Here is an 18310-nt window from a genome sequence, read left to right as displayed (position 1 = left end):
CATTGGGAAAAAGATACCCCCCCTCCCGCCCCATGGCACTTTCCCACAGGTTAAACAAAGGAACCCCATAGAAACAACAGTAATGGGAGATAGAGATCTTCAGCATCTGCATATCAGAGGGAGATGGAAATCTTTACCACCTCTACCTGCATATCAGAGGGAAACCAGAGACAGAAAACTTCACTATTACAAATGCTTTAAAATCCTGCAGATCAAAAGAAACCTTTGCTCCTGCAGCATTCCAAGAAGCCATAAACTCCCTCAACCCCCTCCCACTACCTCACTCAGACCCTCAACCCCCTTCCCACTAATTGTCATTTCCCCACCTAGGAAAGTTCTGTATAAATTCAAGTCCTGCCTTTCCAGGAGTAGGCTGAAGTCTCTCTTCAGACCCCCACTATGCTGGTGAGGGGGTTGAAGTCTGTTCTTCAGACCCACTCCATTGGGAGAACATCTCAATACATTCTTTGCTTATGGTCAATCAGTCTCCGTGTCCCAGTAAGAGCCATGTTTCCTCCAACATTTACCTCATTTGTTCCTTTTTCTGACACTCTTCCTTCCCTCTGAAGAACTTCTTTTAACATTTCGTACAGGACAGATTTTTGGTAAATCCCCACCATTTTTGTTTTTCTGAAAAGATCTTTATTTCTCCTTCACTTTTGAAGAATAATTTCACTAGATACAGAATTCTAGGATGGTGGAATTTTTTTTTCCTTTCAACCTTTTAAATATTTGATTCCACTCTTTTCTTGCTTGCATGTTCTTTAACCAGAGGGCTAATTTGATTCTTCTTCTTCTTCTATAGGTAAGGTATGTTTCCCCTCTGGATTCTTTCAATATTTTCTCTTTTACTTTTGTTTATCACAATTTGAATATGATAGCCTATGTGTGTTTTATTAAGGTTGAGGGCTTTATTCCCAGACTGGCAAATTGGATTCTCTAGAGGAATATTTATTCCTTGCCTCTTCCACATCTGTTGGCTGTTTGAATTTCTTGGTATTCCTTGGCTTAGAGCTGCATCACTCTAATCTCTGCCTCCATCTTTACATCAAATCTCCCTCTTCTCCATGTCTTCTCCTCTTCTGTCTCTTCTAAGGACACTTAATCATTGGATTTAGGGTTCACTGAGTAATCCAAATAAGGTCATATTTAGAGATCCTAGGGATTTGAACATAAGCTTATATTTGGGGAGATCATCATTCAACCCACTATTCTCCTTTCTCTGATCCTCCAATTTGACATCCATCACATGTGCAAAATATATTCACTCTATCCCTACATCTCTAAAAGTCTCAACCCATTGAAGCATTGATTTTAAGTCCAAAATCTCATCTAAATATCATCACTAAAACTTCGCAAATCAGTATGGGACTCTATGATTCAACCTGGGAAAAAATTCTCTCTATCTGTGTACCTGAGAACCTAGAAGCAAAGTTACCTGTTCCCAAAATAAAATGGTGGGACAGGTATATGAAAGGCTTTCCAATTCCAAAGGAGAGAAATTAGAAGGAGAAAAGGAGTCATTGGTCACAACTAAGTTTTAAATCAAGCAGGGCAAATTCCATTAGGTTCAAGGCTCAAGACTCCACCCTCTGGGCCTGTGATGACTTTGCCAGGGTCAGCCTCTGCCTCTGCACCCAAGACAATTCTGTCCACTACTGCCTCTGGGCCAGTGACAAATCAGTCTGTTTCTGCCCTAGTCCCTTTTAGTCCAAACTGCCTGAAAAAATATTCTCAAAAAGCTTGTGGATCTCCTATATATATCACAGGGATCCATGCAATTAGATAAGAGTCCTCCACTGATCTTTCCTGGATAGTTCAATCTCTATCCCTGACTTCTGCTGAGAAGATTGAGAGGATCCATGAGCCACATTCTGTTCAGCAAAAGATTATCAAGCCAGAACTTTGGGCTTCTTTCCAGAGCATCATTTCCTAACAATGAATTTCCTAATATCGGCATTTGTGATCTAGATTGGCTATGAATTCCCCAATTCATCAAATATTGGTTCTTTTTGCTTAACAGTTCCTGTTATCCCTTTCTTCCAGCATTTTACAGTAAGTATCAAGGAAAAATCAGGTCACACCTTCAACCCTTTCCTTGTAAATCTCCTCAGCTAGATATCTCAGTACATTACTGTGGCAATTTGATATTATTTATGAGTTCCAAAAAGAGATGTTGAATATGTCTGTAAACTGCTCTGTTCTCAGTATGATATACTTTAATTGTACTAGATTCATCTGAGATGCCTTTGATTAAATTATGTTAAGATAGGGCTTTGATTCGACCATGTCAGCAGGGTGTAACTCAGATTAAGTCCTTGCCCCCTTGGTAGGCTGATAAAACAGACTCTTACATAGAAGTATTCAAACAGAGAAGATACACAGAGGATCCTGAGACCCCGGGATGAGAGATAAGCCTGATAGTCTACAGTTGACCTTGTGAAGAGAAGGGAGCAGCTGAGCCTGGAAAGAAACAAGCCCCGGAAAGAGCCTCATACCATCCTACAATTGAGATTGGAAGAAGCAGGGACCATGTACCTTAAGATGAAGAAGGAAAGCTGAACACTCGAGACATCACCCACCATCTTGCTTCAACACATGGCCAATGGCTTTGGGTGAGAAAGTGCCTCTAAAGGTACTTTGAGTTGGACTCTTTAGGGCCTTGTAACTATAAGCTTCTACCCCAAATAAATGCCTTTTATAAAAGCCAACAGAGTCTGGTACTTTGCATCAGCACCCCTTTGACTGACTAATACAATCACTAATACAAAACTCTAGACTACAGTTCAGCCAAGTTTTCTGCCACTAAATATCAAGGATTTCCTTTCCTCCTGTTGCCAATGACATGTTTTCCACTTCATTCTCAGATCTCCCCATAATCGTCTTTCACTCCATATTTCTATGATTAGTCTCTTCATGGCAATCTAGACTTTTCCTTGAAATTCTTCCAGCCTCTGTCCATTACCCAATTTCACAGCCACCTCTGTATTTGTAGGGATTTGTTACAGCAGCATCTCACTTCATGGTGCCAAAAACTATTCCTGTGACTTCTGTAACAAATTACCACACACATAGTGGCCTAAAACAACATAATTTTATTCTTTCACAATTCTGGCACCAAAAGTCTGAAATCAAGGAGTCAACAGGATTTCACTCTCTCCCAGAGCTGTAGGGAAGAATCTGTTCCATTCCTCTTCCAGCTCCCAATAGCTGATGGCAATTGTTGGTGTTCCCTGGCATACAACTACATCGCCCCTCTCTCTACCTCCTCTGTGTTCACACAACCTTCTCTTCTTTTCTGTCTCTTAAAAATATGCTTGTTATTGGATTGGGGGCCCATCTGGGTAATCTAAGATTATCTCATCTCAAGATCCTTAACTTAATTACATCTTTTAAAAAAACTTTTCTCAAGCTAAATTAATAGCTCCAGGTTCCAGGGGATTTGGACACAGCCATTTGTGAAGAAAGTTGCTATACAGTGTATCATGGAAACACAGGCTCAGGTCAGTCATATCAGACAGGAAGGTCAGGTATGCTGCTTGAGGACTGGGTATTTGTACAGTCCAGGGGAGGGGACCCTGCCATTCAGCAAAAAGCATACATCAAGCAACTTTTGTGCAGAGTTCCTGCCCTGATAAGTAGCTGAAACTATTGCTCCTGGTTTGGGGTTCAAGGTACAATAAGGCCACCCTGTTAGACCCAAATTTTTCTTCTGGGTTGTGAAATGGAAGCACATTGAAACATCCACATGCAAACAAGGGTACTAACTAATAGCCCAACCAAGGGTAAGAATCACCCACTAATCTCCTATGCATGGGTCAGGCCCCATGGGTCCATCCCTCTGGATTGTTACGCACTTTTAGGCCTACTTTTGTCATCCCACCCCTCCACCTGGCAGCCCTTAACCTCCCACCATTCTAGGAATCATGTGAAGGGTGTAATGGGGTAAAAAGTGGGATGATCCCCTGACAGTGTCCAAAAAGGAGAGCCCCAAGGGGTGTGTCCTTGGTCCCTCTTTCAGGTCAATCCTCATCTTGATGGGTGTAAGGGCAGGAATGCAACAAATCCTGGTTTCCTCCCTCACCCCCATCCCCTTCCTGTGCTAAGAAGCAGGATAAGGCTGTGTTTCCCTTTTGCAGAAATGCTGAGTTCAACTTCCAGAAGGCCTGAGTAAGGCAGACAGTTCATCCAGTAAGAGAAATGTCAGGGTATAGATGCTGAAGCTACTCTTTTAGGCAGTCATTAAAGTTCTCCACTGTGCCAGCTGCCTGTGGGTGGTGAGAGATGTGGAAGGTCCATCTAATTCTGTGAGTCTGAACTATTGTTGAGTGGATTATGTAGAAGAGTGTGATCCTTGGTCAAGGGACATATTCATGCGGGTATGTAAAGGGATGGCAGAACCACTTTTCCAAGGTAGCTCGTTATGTATCACAACTACACAATGAACTGGAAAGGCAACTCCATAGCCTGAACAGGTGTCTACCACAACCAAGTATTAGGACATACCTTAGGATAGCTGGAAAGTACTGATGTAGTCCACTTGCCATGAGTGGCCCAGTGCATCTTGGAAATACCTCTAAATTCCCTTTTCAAGCTATGGCTTATAGTTGACATCTCTTACATTGGTAAATGGCAGATGGGAGCTCTTTTAATGAGAAGGTACTTCAAGATCCTGGACCCATAATTTTATGGTATCAGAATTTCCATGTCCAGTTAGATGGTGGAACCACGCCATGGCAGAAGCAGCCTTGGGAAGTTCAGTTATTTCACAGATGTCATTGATAGTAAGTTCTTTGTCCTTATCCTCCAGGTAGAGCTTCTACTCTGCCTCTCTCCAGCTTCATTGGGGGCAGAAACCACCTTGGTGCTTCCTTTTTTGGCTAGGTTATTTCAATGTTTGCATGATATAGGCCTTTACCATGAACATCAGCATGGGTAACACAGATGGTGCCTTTCCACACCAACAACTCTTTCCCAAGATCTCGTCCCCACACCGGGAAACCTTTGATTCTGCAATTATATTCTTTCCATGAACATGACCTGACTTCTAAGATGTTAGAAGTGACCTATGAGTCAGTAAACAGATACATGGGGGTGCTTGGTTTCAAGTGCTTCAGGGCTAAGAGGACCCACTGGGCACTTTTTCCAGGGCCAGAGGTGGTAAACAGTTTGCCTAAGGCAAGGGAAACATGGCTGCTTCTCAGTGGATGCTGGATGTCTTCAGCTTGGCTGGTCCATCAGTGAGACAGTGCTGAGCATCCGGTGGGGTGTCCTTGAGTCAAGGGTCCCAGGATGCCAGTGCAGGGAGGGAAAGGTAACAGGATCATTGTTGTGGGGGGGACTTTTTTCACCTGCTCATGCAAGTGTGTCACTCACTGTAGGCCTGGGTGAGCACAGTACTGAATGTATCACTTCCATTTGATTATAATCTGTTGTTAGGCCCTGCACACATGACTGTTCTGATTACGCAGGACACGGCCTGATGAGGATTTCTGGACTCAGTAGGACTTGAGAGGTCTCAGTAATCTTTTAGCTTCTACCAAGGCCCAACAGCACACCAGAAGTTGCCTTTGAAAGGGGGTGTAGCATTGAGTTGCTTCTGGGAACTTCTTGCTCCAAAACCCAGGGGGCTGCAAATTCCTGTTGCTCTCTTCTTCTGCCAGAGGGACCAGGTGGTGTGGGTCTGGGTGACAGAATCCTGTAGCTCAAATGGAGATCCATGTCTTAAAGATCCTAGAGGCTGGGCAACTGAAACAGACACTTTTACCTATTGCAGGGCCTGCCCTTTTCCATTTCCCCGTGGAAAGTATCTGCTTTCCATGTCACCTAATATATTGATATAAGGGTGCCAGAAGGATTCTGAGATGAGGAATATGGTGGTCTCAATATATAAATATTCCAATCAACTGCTGGACCTCCTTTTCGGAAGTGGATGACTTTAAGAACAATAACTTGCCCCATATCAGATCAGGCGTCAGGCAGGCACTGGCCTCCAGCCCATATGCTGCTTAGGAAGATAAACTGCTGTGCTGGGTCTTATATCTTGTCAGGATTTATCCCTGCATGGTTTGCTTCTCACTCTGGCCCACAATATGGTGTCATCAACAGGTCGACTGCATACTAGATGCTATGGAAGGCCATAAAGTCTTCTGCGAGAGTCACAATGTCTGGAACAAGGGGCACCAATGGAGCTCTTCTATCTTTAAGCACTGATAGTCATAGTCAGACACCACACTCCCTCATTTTTTTCACTGGACACGCTGACTATTATAAATGGAAATAATGGGATGGCACACATAGGCTGATAGACAGTCTTATCAGGAAGGGTTAGATTGTCCCTGTCGAATCTGTGGCCCTCCTTCCAATTTATTTTTTTCCCAAAGTTCCCCATTGGAGATCCTATCTATGGTACCTTTGGGATCCCTTGTTCTAATAGCCACAAGGACATAGCTCAGGGAGTGGGGTCCCTGAGAGCAAGTAGCAGCTGCCAAGCCATCATGTGGATCTCAGGATTTGCTGGAATAATAGGCAGGTGCCTGCTGTGCAGTGACCTGACCCTGCGGCCAGTTACTGCTGTGGCCACTGTCCTAATACAGGAGCCCTTGCCTCAAGCAGGAATGGAACAATAAACCCACTTATTAACATTATCAGAGGAAGCCCCAGAGTGAGGAGAACTAGCTTGTTACCCCATTCAGGGAACTCTTTAGAATAAATGTCTTGCCATGAAATAAGAATCTGGTGAGGAGCTACATCCTTCTGTTGAGGGTGGAATATCCATTTGTCCAACACCCTGTTGTCACATCACCACATCCTCCTCACCATCACTTCAAGGCCCAGCCTCTACTCAGGAGAGGTCACCCAGAGCACGACAAGTTTACCTGTCTCAGTGAAGGGTTTGGTCAAACAGAGGCTGCAGCTGTGCAGCAGGAACATCTGCACCATCAGTCCCACCTCCTCTGAGAGTTTGTTGGAGGATGGGGAAGATATGAATTGGAGTGACCAAGACACCTCCTTTCAGCATGGTTGATTAGGGCACAGTCAGGACAACCAAGGGTGCAGATCCTCTCCAGGCTTCTGTCCATACATCTCTTTCACACTCCAGATCTCATTCTCTGTAAAATCTCATTCCCTTGTTTTCTCTTCCAGGTCCCCATCTTCAGTTTTAATAGTCTCCTGAATCATGAGCATCCTCACACTAATTTCAAGATCAGTCTGGGTGGCCTGAGTGCATGTGTACTTATGCTCAGAACGAGAAGAGACATAAGAGGCCGTGAGCCAGAAGAGTGTATACCAGGCACTAGCTAGCCATTTCTCTGGCATTCATGGGGGAATTCTCAAAGCCCCATGTACTACCACGTTTCCCTCAGAGGATAGAGACAGCACACCCTAGCTCCCCTGGCAGGCCAGTACATCTAACCAGGCTAGTAGGGTGGGGATGACCCTTCAGCTTAGCCCACAGAACCATGGACCCTGTGTTGCCCAAGACACTTCTGTACAAAAGGAAAGTAAGAGTAACAAAAACAACCACAAAGAATCAAACCACTCCATTCTTCTCCAGTCTCCCTGCACACTGCACCAACATTCTGTGGAGCAAGTCACTGTATGGAGCATCTTGGGAACACAGGCTTAGGCACAACAATGATTCTCAACAAATGACCACTTTATTACTTAACACTGTCCAAAGGGTTCAAATGTTCTTTCAAAAATTGTAACAAGTGAACTACACTAATGCAAGATATTAATAATAGGGTAGTATATGGGAACTATATTTTAACCATGAGTTTACTGTAAATCGACAATATCTTTTTCATTATTAATATTTAATTTTTAAAGAAAGGGAAGCAAGGGAAGAGGTCTCATCGTGGCCAGTCCCCTCGGGAGGAGAACTGCTTGGTCAGCATCACTGGCTGGCAGCTCCACATGCCCTGCTTGGCTTTGGAGAGCAGGAAGGCCTGTGGTACTTGAGAAATGGGTATCTATACAACCCAAGGGGAGGAGGTCCTGCCACTAAGCTCAAAGCATACATCAAGCAATCTTTGTGCAGTGTGCCTGCCTTGATAAGTAGCTGGAACTGCTTGTCCTTGATTTCAGGTTCAAGGTATGATCAGACTCCCCTGGGCTACAACATGGAAGCATATAGAAACATGTGTTTGCCATGAAGCAAGAGGGGAAAGAGGGGAGGGTACAGGGAGAGGAGAGATGTGGGAGATGGCCACTGAGTATGTCCATGACTTTTTTAGCAACATGTCTTTTAAGGAGCCACTACATTGTGGTTGTAAGGTGTTCTGGGTGAGGTGGGGCAGAATCTTATAATCTTCCAATTAAATATCAGTCTTTCAGTGGGACTGGCTCTCTTCCCTCAGCCTTCCACTCCCTTCCCGAGTTATCTTCCATTTCCAACTCTGTCTTTGAAGTCCTGACTTCTGTTGACTACTTCCCCCCATAGGTGAGACTGGAAGGCTAGAGAGATTAGAGTAAGAGAAATTCCCTTCCCCCAGGTAGCACAAGCTCTGGTAAAGTGCTTTCCCAAAAAGAATAGTGCTTTGTTCTGGAGAAGGCTCTGTATATATTTCACAAGGATTACTCTTCCCACCCCCCTGCCAGAGCCGTGAAGGTATCTTTCTTGTATCTTCTCAGGGAAAACCTGGTGGGTTTCCTATAGTTTGTGGGACCGCTATAGCCATGGCCCACATGAGTTTCTCAACCCCAGGTTAGTCTGCACTCAGCCTCCAGCAAGTGGACAAAATTGTCGTTTAAGTGTTCCTACCAGTTTATGGCCAGGTAAGCAAATCTCAGCTGCGATTCTCTGGAAGTCCTTGTTTCCAAATTTTGATGTATCAGTTTGCCCTGTGACCTCAATTTTCTGATACATCCAAGAAAAGTAATTGATTTTCAGTACATCCACTTTTTCTTCTTGTAAGGATAGGAGCAATGACTTCCAAGCAATTTACATGGCAGAGCTGAAACTAGAAGCCTAGTTTGTTTCTCACTTCCCTCTGTATTGCTGGCTTATTTCATGGTGAGAGCAGAATTGAACATAATGACTTTCATGCCAACATCTGATCCAGGCGGGCATATCTGCTGAGCTATGCCAACTGTCACCGAATTTGCTACTGAAGTCTTTGCACATCATACAGAGCTATGGGAAATATCCAACTTGAATTGTGGGCATTACTTATGCATGGAGAGCAAACTAGTGCCTTAGTTAAGAGTGACTCAGAAAGAGATGTTCAGATGCAATACAGTATGGTAAAAGATTCAATGCAGGGCTTTGGATTGGACCAAAGTCTGAACAGTGTTATGAAAACAAGGAACTATTCTGTAAAAATAGAGCAAGTGGATATAAACATATATAATACATAATCTTCATCTGGGGAATCTATATTCTTGGAAATTTTAATCCAAAGTCATACTGATATTTGGTTTTACACATTTGTGTTAATTCATCCTATCAAACTGGTTATAATCAAACCTAGTTTTTTGACTAAAATTTAAAATTTGGCTAGAAAAGAAAGAGGTCATTGGATTATTTTTATCACAGGATAACTATATTTAACAAAGAAATTAAGATGGAAAAATTATTCTGCTCTCCAACTCTTTTACCTTTTCCTAACCACCAATTAAAAGATCTGTACAAATATACTTGAACTACTGGTCTGAGATGATCTAGTTCCACTAAGAACTGAAAGGAACATTTAACATGCTTCTCTTTCATTCCAGGGCTGAGGGGGCCAGAGGAGAAGCTTTGTCCTACAAATTTTAGCAGCCATAAATATATAGTGCCTGCCCGCAGCCCAGCCCCATTCTTAAAAAAAAATTGAAAATTAAAGCCACAGACACTGTTGCTGGTAAGGTCTTTTTAGATGATCCAGTGAAAGATCACTTTTATTTGTTCATGACACCTATGAGCCAGGCTTTTAATAATACTATCTAGTAGCTACTATAATTTTAATTGTGTTAATAGTTTTACACAAATAATCTGATGACAATTTATCTTTTATTTGTTTTGCAGATAGGAAAATTGAAGCAAAAAAGGGTAATATCCCAGTGTCACAGGGCTACAAAGGAAAAGTAATATACTTTAATCAAACAACACAGATTCTATTTGAGTATTATTGTATATTATTACTGTGTAATATTATTGTTTCTAGAATGATTTTTTATAGTCAAGGTTGTCAGAATTAGCTAATAAAAATACAGAATATACAGTTAAATTTGAGTATTAAATAAGCAAATACTTTAAAAATATGTCCCAAATTATACATTGTTTACCTGAAACTCAAATGTCACTGTGTGTGTCCTGTATTTTATCTGGCAATCCTATTAATAGAATAATTGTTTATCTCCCTGCTAAAGAATAGAAAATTAAAGTGAAGGCATTTCAGACCTACTAAAGAGAAAACAGTGTGCTCTACGGGTAATATACTGATTCTATTGGCCAAACTTTTGAGACAAAAGCTGAGGAGAAATTACATGCTACTCTTCCAATCATTCTTAAATTTTACTAAGAGAAAATGACTGTAGCTTCATAGTCTCTCTGCCCTCCTGAGTTCTTCTAGGGCTGCAGTCAGTTTCCAGATACCCAAGAGCATCCGGATCCCTCAAAGCTTCCCTTTGCAAATGCTGGTTCTCTCTCTCTCTCTTCCTTTCTGCCTGAGGGTTTTGGCCAGCACCGCAGGGGGGCTGCCAGCCCCTGGGACAAGGCTTAACCAATGGGAGAACAAAAGGTTTAGATCAAATGCCCAGCCTCTCCATCCTTTCAGGTTGCTAGCAGAATCTAGCAGTGATGTGCAGCTATAACCTGCACACTACAGCCTTCTGTTCTGCATTTACTGTCTCACTCCCTCATCTCTGCACTTGTGCCTTCCAGTTGCACTAATCAAATATATTACCTGTGTTCAAATCTTTGTACAAGGACTGCTTTAGGAGAAAACTGTCTTAGTTTGCCAGGGCTGCTATGTCAAATACTACACACTAGTTGGTTTAAATAACAAGAATATTAGCCCACACTTTTGGAGGATAGAAGTTCAAAATCAATTTGTTTGGCAAGGCCAGGCCTAGTAGTCTGCCAAAAGGCTTGTCTTTTAGGGCTTCCTATATCAGTCTAGGCTATTCTGCTCTGTTCCCAGTTTCGACTGTAAGCTTTCAGGCACAAGGCTTGTCTCTCCCTGGGCCCTCCTCTGTTTGAGCCTTCTTCTTTCTGTCTCATAGCTGGATGAAAAATGACAGCGCTCTCTCTTCTTGTGTCTGTCTTTCTGGGTAAGACTGTTTATATTAGACCCAGCAAGGGGCAGGGACTGACTTGAGTCACAACTTACTGATGTAGTTGAATCAAAAGCCCTAAAACAATATTAACAGATAATCTAATCAAATGCCCCTCAACTGAATTTAACGCAATAAAACCCGGAAGAATAGATTAGTTGGCAAACATCATCTTTCTCTTTTGGGGATTCATAAAATAATCTCAACAGTGACACCATGTTTTCTCCAAAGTTTGTAGCATTCTGGCTTTCCAGCAATTCTCCATAACATGGTGATCTCTCTCTTTCTCTGGCTTCTACTAACACCATTCAAATTTCCTCTGCTTATAAGCACATCAGTCATATTGGCTCCAGGTCCATCCAGATTCAATTTGGACTCATTCAAATAGACTCTTTCAAGGTCCATTTACAAATCCACAGGACTGGCTGTTGAACTTGAATCTATCTTTTTGGGGATTTGACTCCATCTACCATAGAACCCAAACCAAAACATTGCTCTAGTATCTAAATTATTTGGAGGGCATTTGAAAGGCTAATTTCCAGGGGATAACTCTACTTCCTCCAGACGTTGGATGGTCAAAGAAATACCATCGCTCTTTTCATCAGGAAGTATGGTTTCTAGGAAATCAGCTTCAGATAGAGCAGAGAATACAACAAAGTTGGTCTTCTAGAAATAGAATATTGACAGTTTAGGCTCAAAGCAATGGCAATGAATAGAAAATAAGGCTCAGATATAGCAATCTTCTTTGTCCTCACTCCTTGTGCTTTCATTACTGCTTTCTTCCCCAGGCCACAAATATCCTCCTCTGTCCTGCTCTAGTTTTCCTTGATTATAACAGATCAATCTTTGAGTTTCAGTAAAATATTGATGTGTTCTCCTGGAAGGGCAGCATAAACTTTCATACTTTCTTTGAATTATATGGCCATTATCTGCAGGCTATTGTAATGTTACAAGCTCTCTCAGAATGACCTCTTACGTGCCTCCTTGAGGAAAGCAGTAAAGTGCCTTCCAATTTCATGGAGCTATTACCTTTATTGACATTTATCCTGGAAGCCAGAGAAAGTTACATGATCTCATTAATGACATAGTCACCTCATGAGATTGTGCAGGAAATAAATATTCATTAGAACTGAGCCTTCTCTCTTTCTGAAAGTTGACTAGATCAGGTCAATAAGAACTCATGTTGGAAATGTGTTCATCTGAACCCAATAATGAATCCATTTGTCATGATGATTAACATGGAGAAAGCAATTATAAAGCAGAGAAATGTTTTATTTTTATCAAACTTTTATTTACTTAAAGGTCATCCTCCAATTAGCTACATAATTTATGCATCTAATAATTACCAAGGATGCACAGTTTTATACAGAAGGAAATTTATACTTTTTAATAATTTATAATCCTTTAAGCTCTTTTTATAAACCCCTCTTTACCACGTGGAAATCCCCATCCTCCTGAAAATTAGAGAGAAGTGATTTCTGTATTTAAAATTTTCCAGTTTTCCAAAGATGCTAAGGAATCATTTTTATAGTTTTCAGTAGTGTTTCATGAAAGAAAGAGATGATGCTGAAATGCACTGTTGAGAATATTTTAGCAGTGCTACAACTAATTAATAAACCAATGTTGAAATCTTTTAATAAAAAGAAATGTTCTTCTACTTGGAGCATTTATATTTATATGTGCGCTAACATTTTTAACAGTTTTTAAAGTTCAAAGTTTTTTTATAAGTTTCTTAAATACCTCTAGTTATATTCTAAAATAAGTCTCTCTGTGAAGTAAAACATGCACCTGATAATAGTGAGCACTGTATCATGACATTTAATGATTCTGTATATTGTCATTAGATTCAGATCTATGCATAACCAAAGAATTTCGAGAATCTGAAATATGGGTCAAAGCTTTTTGAGACAAATACTCTGTTTTGACATAAAATGTGTATTTAGGAAAGTAAAGATGCTCAGATGATTTTTAAAAGGGCTTTTATTTCAAAGCTCTGTACACATAGAACCAAGACTTAAAGCTACCACATGGAGAATGAAATGGAGATTATGGAAAGAAATAGGAATATTTCCTCAATTACACAGATTTATTGTTCATATTATGGTCCCAAAATTTCCCTCTTTTGTCCCCCCTGTAGCATCTGAGTTGTACCAAGTTTCAAAGAATTCCATGAGCCATTCTTGTCCCCAGTCCCTGTGGAATATGTGAGTTATTTTCAAAGAACTGACATAGCTTATATCAACCCCTATTCCCTCCAAATTACATTCATTAACTACTGTTCACATCCTATCAGAGGCAGGAAAATGAAAACTGCTTTTAATAACCTAAAATCACTTACCTTTTCTGTACCGTATGGTATACCAGGTGCATGCAACCTATATTAGTATAGGTCTTAATTAAACTATTAGTTACATAGCATCCTTGACATCATAAAAGCTGTTTAATTATTTTTCCCCATCCAACTCAATGAATCAGTGAGATTCTTAGATGGAGTGGACACTGCCAGTGCACCAGGGAGTTTTGCCCTTTCTGCTCATCATTGGTGGTCTGCCCCTCTACTCACTGATCTTTGTACAGCACAGCCACAATTAGACTGGCTCCAATTAGCTACCTGACAGCTAAATTACACATTAGCAGTAGCAGAAGACAGAAAATTAGGCTGTTGCCTGGGGGAAGGGAGGAATAAGACTCTATAGATTTCCTAGGGAAAACTACTCAAAGGGGATTGAAAGAGAACCAAAAATTTTGTTTGTTTGGTTGTTTTTTTTTTTTTGTAGACATTGTCCTTTATTATTTTATGGAAAATTGATTTTTTTCCTTGTATTTTCAACTTTTTTTTCCCTTCCTTATTTTTTTTAAATGTTACATTAAAAAAATATGAGGTCCCCATCTACCCCCCACCCCCTTCACCCCACTCCCCCCACATCAACAACCTCTTTCATCATCGTGGCATATTCATTGCATTTGGTGAATACATTTTGGAGCACTACTGCACCATATGGATAGTGGTTTATATTGTAGTTTATACTCTCCCCCAGTCCACCCAGTTTTTTTAAAATACCTGAGCAAAGAGTAATTTGTTGTCCATGAAAGAGTAAAAGGTTTCTACGAAGCAAAATAACAATTTCCTCCTTCCCCCAACCTAGTTCGGGAGCAGAGAAAAAGGATCTTTTGATCCAACGGTGTGCTGGAGGCCCTCTTATCAGGTTAGGAAATCAACTGTACACATCTCTTTCCAACCCCAAGTTCAGTCACACCACATTGGTGACTGGAACTCAGCCATGGTAGGAGTCTTTACACCATGGAAATTGTTAAAGGCTAAAAAGTAGGGCCTTCCCCCAGAAGGCTTCTTGTTACACATTTACCAATACATCCCTGCCTTCATCATAGGAAATACTTGATGGATTAACTACCTGAGGAATTGTCCTCAGGGTGCCCTGGCACAGGGCTAGACCTACAGTTGTCTGGCAACAGTGAGCTCTCCAGCAGGTTTCACACGTGCTAGTTACCAGTAATGAGGCGATCGTGGAGGGAAAGCTTTAACCACACTGTCATTTTTACTTTCTTGGCTTTCTTTGTTAAAACATTTAATTTCATTCATCAGAACTCAGACTACCTCTGTCACAGTAACTTTGTCTGATAATAGCAAAGCAGTATTTGAAATGTCGAATGTCAACAAAGTCTGATTAAAAAAAAAGGAACACACAAACAAATCCACCTGAATCTACACGTCTCTTTTGACAAGGTATAGACCAGGGAAGAATGTATTCTGTTCACGTACATGAATATGCTCGTTTTCCCCTTTAAGGATGTTTTTGCTTCTTTCCTGTGGACCTGAGATGCTTATAAATGGTAATTGGGGGTGACAGGATTTGATTACCTATTGCATTTGGGAAGGTAAGAGAAATGCCTGGAAGCCACATATTATTAGGTAGCTTCAGCATTAACCAATACTAATATCTAACCATGAATTTAGGTCTAACCTATAGAAACAGGAACCATTTGTCCAGGGCAACCTCACAGCACATGACCTGACTTATAATTCTGAGGAAAAGGGAAAGATATTTTAAATCAGAGATATAATGGAAAGCTGTAGATGTGTGGCACTGTACCCATCAGGACCAGTTAATACTTTATATAAAAGATCCTCCATGAACATCTCTGAACTAGATTACACAAATCCATTCTGAATAGGCTGATACACCTTCTTATATATAGACACTGTTGCTGCACAGAACCCTGACCTTAAAAACTATATATATTACTCATGCAATCTCTCTCTTTGTTCTTAGGATATGCCACACTCTTCATTGTCAATGACAGAGATGGGCTTTGCCACTGCCTCTGCCTGGAACACTGCCTGCTTGGTTTTTCCATGGCTGCAGCCTTCTGACCCTCCAGGTCTCAGCTTAAATGACTTGTTTCCAGAGAAATCTTTCCTGACAATCTTCTCGGAAGCAACCTGCCCCTACACACCCCACTGCTCTTTATCATCGATCCCTGTTTATTTCTTCTCAGCAGTTAATTTAATTTAACATGAAATGAATAAAACATACGTTTTTTGAAATACTGGTTGAAATTCTGCCCAAATATTAATTTATGAGACTTGAGCCAATATAGGCACAAAAATTATTGGTCATGGGCAATAAACTGGTGTGTTAAGGCAGGACTGGATCCATACCTTATACATCAGGATAGCTTTACAGTTCATTAAAAATATTAAAATATGCCTGTACCACCAGCCGTTGCCTTGAGCAGACCATATGACCCTGGCTGCCATCCCCCTCCCAGGCACTCCCTTGGTCTTCCTTAAGGACCTGCAGCTAAAGAATTAATGTATACCTTCTCAGGGACCCCAAGCTTCAAGGTCAATCTCCTTTCAGAATGATTGAGTCCAATACCTTCCAGCTGAGCTCTGGCATCAATTTTCCCTTCTCAGGACCACTGAGGATCATCCTGTGGTTCACCTGCAACTCTGGTCCACCACTAAGACACTTCTGCAAAATTCCCAGGGTCTGCCAGTCCACCAGCTTGCCAGCCAGCCCTTTCCAGTGACCATCAACCACTACCCACCAACATGCCAACCTTTTTCCGATGTGATCTCCCTGGCAGAGCAGCCCAGACCAGCAACCAGGATCCAAGCCCGTGCAGATGCCCTGCTCCCTGGCAGGCCAAAACTTGGCTGTACAAGGTTAAGGCATGGCAGTCACATAAAAGGGACCCACTACCCCAGCAGACCTCAGTCATTAGTCAGCAGATGGTTTGGTTCCTCTTCTCTAGCCTACAGGAGTTCACAAGTCAGGGCCAGTAAGAACTTGTCTGTATCAGTGGTTCCCAAACTGTGCTGCATGTTAGAACCTCCTGGGAAGTCTTTAAAGCTTTGTATGCCCTAAGACACACCTAGATGGATTAAATCACAATGTTCAGAGTCAGACATAAGGATATTTTAAAGATCCCTGGTCCTCTATTTCTGTCCAGCCCATTGCTGGCAACCCTGTTGAAATGGCCTTTGGGAAAGACCAGAAGGCAGAGGTGGCACAAAATGGTCAAGAAGAAGCTGGTGCTGGGTCTCACCATGGACAGGGTCTCTGCTGGCATCTGGGCTGGGAGTAGGGGGCCCCACACAGCCAATATACAGGGCGACAGTATTCTTGTCCTCAAGACTTATTTGCTGTGTATTTTGATTTCCTGTGTATGCAAATGTGGGCATTTATCATTATAAATGGGGGTGTCTGAACTTGATGTTTGAAACGTTAAGAAATGTATTTTTGCCTTTAAAGTTCAGTAATATAACAGTAAATAAGTGACCCTATCTTTGTAAGAAAAAAAAAAAAAATCCCTGGTGATTTCACTGTGAAGCCAGATAAACTGTGCCTCCTTAACCCAAATAATCTTTAAACCAGCTTATCTGTCTCAGAATAATTGAGAGTCCATCCATACAACAAATATTTACTGACACATACGTGTGTCTGTGTGTAAAAGTTATTTCTAAGGCGGTTATTTCTTTGAAGAAATAAACAGGGAACAAATAGAGTTCTGAATCCTTTTATTCTTATTTGTAGGAAATCAACAAATAAAGTCTAAAATTCACAAACCTAGAAACACTCATGTAAGTTTATTATTTAGGAATATAAAAGTATCTAAAGGGATAGATAAAAATGATCAAACAGAGGGCTTTAGAGAGAAAGGAATATGGGAGTGGGGGACTTTTATTACAAGCCTTATAATATTTGGGCTATTATCAATTATTTGATAACTTTTAATTAAAATAAAATATGTCATTTTTATAGATACCTTTCTTACATAAATTTGGGCTGTCATTCCAATTTGCTCAGTTCTGATTATCCTCAGAAAAACTGGACACTAAGGATTCTGATATACTAAAATCTTAAAGATTAAATCATGGAGGGCCACGATGGAATAGTAGCTTTGCTCATAATTATTTCATGCATATTAATGTAGTTAAATATAAGGATATTTCCTGAAACAAAGATTGAAATGAAGTGTCTGTTAAGTGTGAATGTATTTATGGAAGAAAAAGACTAGAATGTTGGAAATGGGAATTCTGGCAAAGACTCAGGACTATAGGTCATACCTCTAAGTGTTCCTGACAAATGGAATTATTGAAGTTCAGGCTTGATTCCTGCTGGGGGTGGTCAACAAACATGGTATCGATAACACAGGATGTGAGTCAAAATTTGTATTTAGGGCCCAGTTTTCCCAAGTTTAAAGTATTCAAAACTTGTTCTGGAAGTGTGAGGTTAAAAATGAATGTCTAAGTAAATAAAATAGCTAACACCTGTAGAGTACCTACTGTGTACCACGTACTGTTGTAAGCACTTAACAAATATTAACTCAATCTTCATGCAACTCTAAATGGTAGATATAATTATTATTGTCATTTTATAGCCTAAAAAACTAGGGACCAGAAAGGTTAACTTTCACATGACCATACAACCATTAAGTACAAGACTTTGGGTTTGAACCCATCTAGTCCAGCACCACTTCCTGTGCTCATATCCACTTTCTTGTGGGTAAATAAAAAGGG

General features: G+C 41.0%; 1 long non-coding RNA gene across 1 annotated transcript in view; it reads left to right on the top strand.

Annotated features, from left to right (window-relative positions):
* LOC111761467 (uncharacterized) overlaps positions 1-15831 on the top strand; it is a 31720-nt gene extending 15889 nt beyond the window's left edge. The window contains exon 2 of the long non-coding RNA XR_002794828.2: positions 15555-15831. This is a non-coding gene — a long non-coding RNA (uncharacterized lncRNA). The remainder of the gene's footprint in view (positions 1-15554) is intronic.
* The last annotated feature ends 2479 nt before the right edge of the window (positions 15832-18310 follow it).

This window comes from Dasypus novemcinctus, chromosome 1 (genome assembly GCF_030445035.2).
Source record: "Dasypus novemcinctus isolate mDasNov1 chromosome 1, mDasNov1.1.hap2, whole genome shotgun sequence".
NCBI lineage: Eukaryota > Metazoa > Chordata > Mammalia > Cingulata > Dasypodidae > Dasypus > Dasypus novemcinctus.
The sequence above is the reverse complement of the archived record's forward strand: the minus strand, read 5'-3'. Positions and strand labels throughout refer to the sequence as shown.